Source organism: Grammomys surdaster, unplaced genomic scaffold (genome assembly GCF_004785775.1).
Source record: "Grammomys surdaster isolate TR1022 unplaced genomic scaffold, NIH_TR_1.0 125323, whole genome shotgun sequence".
Taxonomy (NCBI): domain Eukaryota; kingdom Metazoa; phylum Chordata; class Mammalia; order Rodentia; family Muridae; genus Grammomys; species Grammomys surdaster.
This window is the reverse complement of record NW_021620200.1, coordinates 856,428-865,160: the sequence shown is the minus strand read 5'-3', so window position 1 is coordinate 865,160 and position 8,733 is coordinate 856,428.

The window sequence follows — 8,733 nt, the reverse complement described above, 5'->3', positions numbered from 1 at the left end:
TAGATTATTTTGTGTAATAGGTGTTCTATTTTGCTTTCTGTTGCTGTGATAAAACCCTGGATAAACCAACTTGGAAAAAGAAAAGATTATTTCAGCTTATACTTATATGTTACACTCCATCATTGAGGGAAGTCAGGGCAAGAACTCAAGGCAGGATCCTGGTGACAGGAACTGAAGGAGAAGCCATAGAGGGTGCTGTTTACTGGCTGATTCCCATGGCTTACTCAGCCTTCTTTTTTACATAGCTCATTGTCTCAGCTCATTTGGGTCAGTCAGCAGGGTCTCCAGCGCAGGAGTGAGGATGCATGCTTCCAGTTCCTGTGGTGTCCTTCACTGTATCCTGCTTACTGGAGCTCCAAAGTTGAGACGCCACTCTGTAATGACTTATTCTGCCCCACGTTTGGGGGGCATTTTGTCCTGGCCCAAGCTGCTGCTCCAGTCTGTGGGTCAGGGTCTAGCAAGAGAGTGGGGATGGAGGGGCAAGAGACGTGAAGAATGGAGAAAAGACAGAGGGTCTGATCAAGTCTCTCTCATTGAAAGGAAATCCTGAGTATTTATACCCTTTACTACATGCCTTGCCCTCGTGGACAAGTACAGCTGAAGGCACTATGCCACATGCCTTGCAGCATGGAGACCACGTGCACCTTGCAGCTGGGGGCACTAAACAGTAAAACAAGATATGTGAGAAAAACAAGATGTTTTATCAGAGTGTACCCAGCTGTTGAAAACAAGTCTCTTGTCAGGGTATATGGCCTGAGATGGCTGTAAAGATGATAGCTGCTTTCGGCTAGGACTCGGCTCCCAACAGCTCAGAACCACCAGCCCAGAAACAGCACCACATACAATGGGCTGAGCTTTTCTGCATCAATCATTAATCAAGAAAATGCCCTCATGGACTTACCTGCAGAACAATCTAATGGAGGAAGTTCCTCTGGTGATGTTCCCTTCTCTCAGGTGACTCTAGTTTGTATCAAGATGAGAAGAAAAAACCAGCACAATAGGAATATTTTAAAAACAAGAACCACCTCAGTGTATGAACTCAGGATATTGTCTCATAAACTTGTGTTTCTAAAATTTTTTATTTAGCAACATCATACAATTTTCAGTGTCTTTATTGGTTAAGTTTATTCTGAATTATGGATATTACTTTTGTTGTTATAAATGGGATGTCTTTATTCATTTTTGAATTGTGTTTAAGCATAAATATGTTCTTTATCTTTGTATAATTTTACTCTAAAACTTAAATTAACTTAAATTACAAATTAATTATGTGTATACCTGCCTAAGTTTATGTGCACCATGAATGTGCATGTCATCTGAGTCCAAAGAACTTCATATCTCCTGATAGTCACAAGCAGTATGAACTGCCTGATATGTGTTCTGTAAGAGCAGTTAACAGTTGTGACCACTGCATTATCTTTTCAGCCTCTATACCCTGAAATGCATTTATTATCCCTAACTGTGTGTGCATACTTGTGCATATGTGTATCTCTGTTTACGTGAATGTGCATGAACACTGTACATCCTTTTCCATGTATGCAATTACATCATCAGTAGAAAGAGCTATCCTGGCATTCTTTAATTTGCATGACTTTTCTTTCCTTTTCTTGCTACTTGCTTTGGCTGAGGCTTCCAGTACCATACTGAACAGATATGGCCAGAGTGGAGGCCGTCATCTTGGAGTGGATGCTGGGGTGGGGGTGGGGGTGAGACTTTTCACTTTCCCTCATTGATTATAGCATTGCCTGTGAGCTTTTCACATATGTCCTTTATTATGTTGAAGGAAGTCTTTACTCCTGGTGCCTTTGATTTTCTGCCTAAGGACTCCTCTCACCAAGACTGGACAAAAACGGAAGATTGAGTGGACTTGCAAGCACCTCCTGATCCACTGATGAGAACAAGAAAAGGAAAATATACAAGGCCTCCTCCTCACTGCCTGTGCAATGCCACTGGGTGGTTTGACAACGGTCAGATTGCAATAACTGCCGCTGGACCCAGATTTTGTGCAATTTGGAGCTGCTTTGCATAAATGAATACTTGGGGCATCTCAGAGTGACTCTGGCCAACTTTTTCCCTAAAGATCTGCATTCCTCTTGGTCCTACAGAGGGTCTGCGGGAGTTGTCAGAACTTACCATAACATGCCTCATATCACTGAAGCAGACACAGACTCTTATAGCAGGCAGGGTCGCACAGTAGCTGGCTTCTCTTGGTCATAGATCAGCAGAAATCTTTGGTGTTTCCATTCTGAGACTCTTCCACTTTCTGGGCTCTTGGCACTGATACCAAGATTTTTCTCCTATTTCTTATATGTCAGCAAGAACGTGGGAGTGTGGCAGGGGAGAGGCACAGGCTCAAATTTCAGTTGTACAAAGAAATTTTATGGTTTTATCTGAAAAGAAAAACAATAAATCATTAATGGTACCTTCAGAGAAGATTAAATGAACAAAGCTGCTTTCCTGATGATATAAAGGTCATGCTTTACAGCCTTGATCACTCACTAACAGCACTGCACACTTGAGGGAGAATGAGGAGCTACTGTGGTCTTGCAAGCCTGCTTAGGGAGCCCGAGGATTGGCCCCCTAGGTTGATGGGCAGCTGCAGCACTTCAAGTCTTTCTGTCTTTCTCTTGCTTGCTTGCTTCATTCCTTCTTTCCATACATCTTTCCTTCCTTCCTTCCTCCCTCCCTCCCTCCCTCCCTCCTTCCCTCCCTTCCTTCCTTCCTTCCTTCCTTCCTTCCTTCCTTTCCTCTCTCTCTCCCTCCTCCTGCCTTCTTTTCTTTTCCTTCCTTTCTAATTTATCTCTCTCCTCTTTCTTTTCTTTCTCTCTTTCTTTCTTTCTTTCTTTCTTTCTTTCTTTCTTTCTTTCTTTCTTCTTCCTTCCTTTTAAATCTTATTTATTGTTTGATAATTTAAAACATGTATACAGTATATTCTCTTTAAAAAATGTATTCATTCATTATTTTATGTGCCTATGTGAGTTAAAGTGCATCTACTTTGCATGTGTTTGGTGCCCAAAGAGACCAGGAGAGTGTATCAGATGCCCTGGAACTGGAGTTACATGTAGTTGAGGACCACTACATGAGTGCTGAAAATAGGACCTAGGTCTTCTGCAAGATGCTTTTGATTGTTATGATATCTCTCTAGCCCTAAAAATTTTATACATGCATATATCACAGTTCTATTCTTTCCTAACTGCTCCTAGACATCCCCAACAGTTCCTTTTCCAATTTCATACTTATCCCTTTCTCCTCCAAATCCTTTTCTTGACAGTCTTATCAGGAAGTAAGACAAGCCCATCCATGTGTGTGAGCTCTGGCCTTGCTGTGAAAGTCATCTGTTTCCTCTTGGCATGTATCAAGGGCTGAGGTTTGGAAAGTCACTTGGTTCTTGACCTGTAGTATGTGGATATTGTCAGTTCTCTCAGGCAGGTATTGTTTTACAGTTTGGCTCTGAGATGTCTCTGCTCCAGGCTCGAGGTTTCAACACCTGTTCCCTAGCTGATGATGCTATTTCAGGAGGCTCTCACATCTTTTGAAGGAGAAGATTGCCTGTCAGAAGTAGGTCACTAGGGGTGGATCTGTATCTATCTCTATCTCTATCTCTATCTCTATCTCTATCTCTATCTCTATCTCTATCTCTATCTCTATCTCTATCATCTCTATCTCTATCTCTTTTTCTATACCTATACTTCTATCTATCTATCTATCTATCTATCTATCTATCTATCTATCATCTATCTACCTATCTATCTATCTATCTATCATCTATCTATCATCTATCTATCTATCTATCTTTATCATCTATATCTATATTCTCTCTCTCTCTCTCTCTCTCTCTCTCTCTCTCTCTCTCTCTCTCTCTCTCTCTGTGTGTGTGTGTGTGTGTGTGTGTGTGTGTGTGTTTCCGAATGTCCTTTGAGATGGAATCTCACTACATTTCATCTCAGGGGCAGTGAAAATTCCCTGGTCTGGCCTGGCTGGAACTTATAGACCAGGATGAATTTAAATTCATTTAAATTGTCTTTGACTCACAAATCTGGAATTAAGGGCATATGATACTATGCCTAAATCTTTAAAAAACAAACAAAGACATTTTTCTTTAAAGGGCACATTTGAAGATTTGAAGGCTATTTTAAATCCCTGTTCCCATCATATGTTTTGCTACGTGGCTAATTATGATGAGCATAGTCTCCACTGTGGGCTCCTACTACTGTAAACTGACTAGCTTCACTCTGCCTTCCCTGACACTTTGGACTGAGCCTTCAGAACCCATAGGAGAGCAAATCCCCCTCCTTTAAGTTGTTCATGTCAGGAGTAGCCATGAAGTTGTACTGCATTTATCTGTGATGTACACATGCATTTGTGTACTCATAATATGGTTTCTTTATATTTCCAGAAGCACTAAGGCGAAGAACTGGACATCACAGGTATCACCCTGGATGGAGAAGCATATGCAAGAGCTCATTTGTTACTTAGGTTACAGGACACAGTTAAACCTGGGCTTTACCAGCCTCATGGCATAGACAGGAAACCAAGGTAAAGAGAGATGAGAACTCTCACCTATGGCTACCAATAGATCATGGATTAAGATGAGATTCAAACCCATACCTGGTTATTCACCCAGTAGATTATTTTTGAAGCAGTCTCAGAACTTGGATGCAGTTCCTGGAAATTATACAGTCTTTAGGAATGTGACATAATCTCTCAGTTTATCTGTGACATTAATGGATAGCCTCCCAGCCTCAATTCTAAACAGGATACCTGGTTCTTGAGAATTTATTGACTTAAAACAATGAACAAAGCAAATCAACACACTTGTATGAGTTTTAAAGACTATAACATAGCAGGTGTGGTTTCTGAAGGGTTTTCTTTCATCCCATGCTTTTCTCTCCCTGGTCTGGTTTATTTTTCCATCAGTTTTAGTTTCCATAGTTTCCAGTGGTGTGAAATTCAAACAATTAATAGACAATTCATTCAGTGACAGTTCTCTCTTACTAGATCTCCAACCTCTAATCACCAGAGGCCAACGTCTGTTCCAGGTAGTAATCCATGTCTCCTGTTTTGGGGGAGAAAATAGATTTCCATGCAAGTGACCATCTATAAGCAGATTCAATGAAGCCTGGAGTCATAATCTGCTGTAGTGTTGTTCTTTGTGCTCACTGTCACTTTCTGGAAGCCTGACAGTGTGTGACAGAAGTCTGGTTTCACTGTGGCTGTGAGAAAGTTCTGATGGACATTCACAATTCCTAATCAGTTACTGTCAAAAGTATTTTAATGAATCGCTTCAGTCGTGTGGCATTATCCTTAGAAGCGGATGCTAGGGATGCATGGTTCAAGCATCTCTAATTTTGACAGATATGAACAAACTGCAATTGATAGGGATTGCCCCAACACACACCGAGGGTAACAATCAGTTTTTCATTATCCTCTGCTCAGTTCACTAGGAGTCTTGCTGCTGGCTCTGCCTGTGCGATTTTCAGAAAAACTGAGCAGTGTAGAGAGACATATCATTGCTCAGGAGACAGCAAGGAAAACTACTGGGAATGGATCTTTGAAAAACAACTGAAGGAAGTAATGACTGCCATGTTGCTAGATACAGTGTATTATAGTTAGTTTCAGCCATCAACTTGACTGAAACCTAGAGTCTTTTGGAGAGAGGGAACCTCAACTGAAAATTTTCCCTTATCAGATTGGCCTGTGGCCTTATCTTACAAGCATCTTTTTAACTGCTAACTTATGTAGAAATGTCCAACTCTCTGTGGGCAGTGCCATCTACAAGCAGATAGACCTGAGCTATAAAAGAGTGAACCAAAGGGAGAAAACCACAATTAATATTCTTTTGTGTTGTCTACCTTTGTTCTTGCTTTACAGATTTTCATTTCTGCTCTGACTTCTCTCAATGATAGACCGTAAACTCTAAGATGAAATTACCTCATTCTTCTCCAAGTTGTTATTGACCAGAACATTTTTATCCCAGCAACAGAAACCAAACTAGAACACAGTGACACCTTCAATTTTGACATCACTGACTTTGGCCTTACTCAGTAATGCTCACTGTCCCTGCCTGTGGCTGGTAACTTTAGCTGATAATTTTACCTGTGTTGCAGTGTGGCCTCCTCTCTTTATCCATGATGGTTTTCCCTGCCATACATTAGAATCCCCTGGGTGCACTTGAAAATGCAGACCCTCAGGTCACACTCCAGGTGTGTTCATTTAGAAAACCACGATTGCTAGAGGTAGAGCCAAGACATCAGCCTCTGAAAAGCTCTGCAAGACAGTAATCTACAATTTGGACAGAGAGCTATTAATTAAGCAATGGACTTTGCAGAGCTGCATCCATGTCTTGCCGTTACACCATCTCTGAATAAAGCTGCAACTATGCCTACAGTTTTAATTACCATCCACACTCTAATGGCTTTATGTATTTCTATTAAACCTCAGACCTTCCCTGTGTGCCCCACATTTGCATCTTAGCCCACTCTCTGATTGATACCATAAAGTCCACAGTCCAAAAATTACCTACACCCTGCAAACTTGATATTTTTTCATTATTTCCATTTCAGTGAGTAGTACTCCAGTGATCCAGCTCCTCCTCCTATGCTTATCACCATCACAGCAATATAACAGCAGCCTCCTCCCTAGTTGACCTGTTGATGCTATACTCTTCAGAGCCTCTTGTGGCTTTCCTGAACCTTGGGGTAAAGACACCTGTAATCCTACAGAGTTTTCATTGGCTGGCCCCTTCTGCTCTCCCACCTAAACCTCCATAACATTTGTTTTCTCAATTCTTCATCTATCATGTTTTTCTTCTCCAGATGTATCTTATGAAGGTTTGTAGCTGTTTCCACAATCCTTTTCTTTCCACATATGCTCTAGTTAACCTCTAGTCTTGTTCTTCTTACAGCTGTCACCTCATGAATTTCTTGCTAGAAACTTCCTTGACTTTCAAGACAGGACAAGCTAGATCTTCCTCTTAAGAGCTCCCAGTGGTATGTGATCTTTTAATTAATATCTTTGACTTTCTTTAGGTCATAAGTTATACAAAAGTCACAAAAGTCAATCTTTTTCCTCTTTGTTTCTGGTTATATCCCTGTATAAGTCAAGGTTCTCTAAAGGACCAGAACCAATAGAATAAATATATAACATACAACATACAATGTGTAGTGTACAACATGCAACATACAGGATGCAGTGTGAAGCATGTAACATGCAACGTACAACATATAGTACATAGTAAATAATAATACTTTAGTAGATGATAGTAGATAACATACAATATACATTACGTATTTATATTTATAATATATATTTTATGTATATTATATAAAATACATAATGACAGTAGTTTGACATTGGCTGTCTCATGATGGACATGACATAAAGGCTGAGAATATGGTGATCACTCATCCCACAAGACTGGATGTCTCAGGAGTTTCAATATGGTGTTAGAATCCCAGAGGAATCCTAGAGAGCTGCTGGTCTTCAGTCTACATTAAAATTCCATAGAAGTTGTTTTTAATATAAGCAAAAGAATGTCATGGCAATAGGATCAATGAACTTGCAGATAGGAATGATGGCAAGAAGGCAATAAACAGTTTCATTCTTCCATGTTCTTTTATGTGGGCTGCCACTAGAAAGTGTGGCTCAGATTTAGGGTTGGTCTTCTTGCTTCAAATAATCTGACCAAGAAAATCCTTCCAGGACTGCCCAGAAGCTTGAGTTTTAGTTGATTGCAAATGGAGTCAGGTTGACAACCAACATTAGCTGTCACAGTTCCCAAGGCCTTATGCATTTCCTGCCCCTCAGCAAGGGTGATAACACATGCTAATATATAAATAGAATGTAAGAACATGTGTTTCCAGCCCTTCTATACTTAGAAAGGGGAGGAAATGTCAGGGGCAGCCCTGCTTACACACTGAAGGCCTAAAATCAGCCATAGGCCTAAAATCAGCAATAGGCCTGTCATACATGTATACTAACACCAAGTCTTGGGTCTCTGGAAAAACATTGAAACAGATGGCTATTGTAAACAGGCAGCTTTTGTGGAAATTTACCAGCCTGAGTAGTCATAGACCTTGTAAATAGGTAGCCTTGGCAGACATTACCAACTTAGATAAGAACAAGTGAGTCATAGGCAGAGTCATAGTGACCTGTCCCCTGAACATTCACCCAGCCGATACCTGGTTCTGAAAGATATCTGTATTCCCCCTGAACAACCACACTCCAGTGTCTTCCCCTTCACCACATCCTGCCTTTCTGTGTTTATAACCCCTGTGTGAATGAATTATGATTTGAGAAAAAATAAATAAATTATTAAAAAAAAAAAGAACATGTGTTTCTTGTTCTCTATTCAGAAAGTTAAACCTGAAACACCAGTGACTGCCATTCTTTTTCTTTCCACCTTTTTGTGCTTTGATTTGAACATTGAATGTACGTTAAGGAACATACGTTCTGGGCTTCATCTTCACAGTGGTGCTTATGGATAGTGGTGGCATTTTTAGGAGGTGGGGCCTCATGGGAGGTTAATTAGAGGTTTTTGTGTGACTTTTTCATAGCTATCACACGACCCTTATAAATTTTGAGAGATGTTATAACAGTAGTAAGCATATACCCAAATATTCTCTCTTTCTGCTTCACTCAAGGTGTTGTTGATGGAGGTGGTGTGGTGCCACATGCCTAAAATCGAAACATCCGGGAGGCGGAGAGCATATGGGTCTCTGAGTTCAAGCAGAA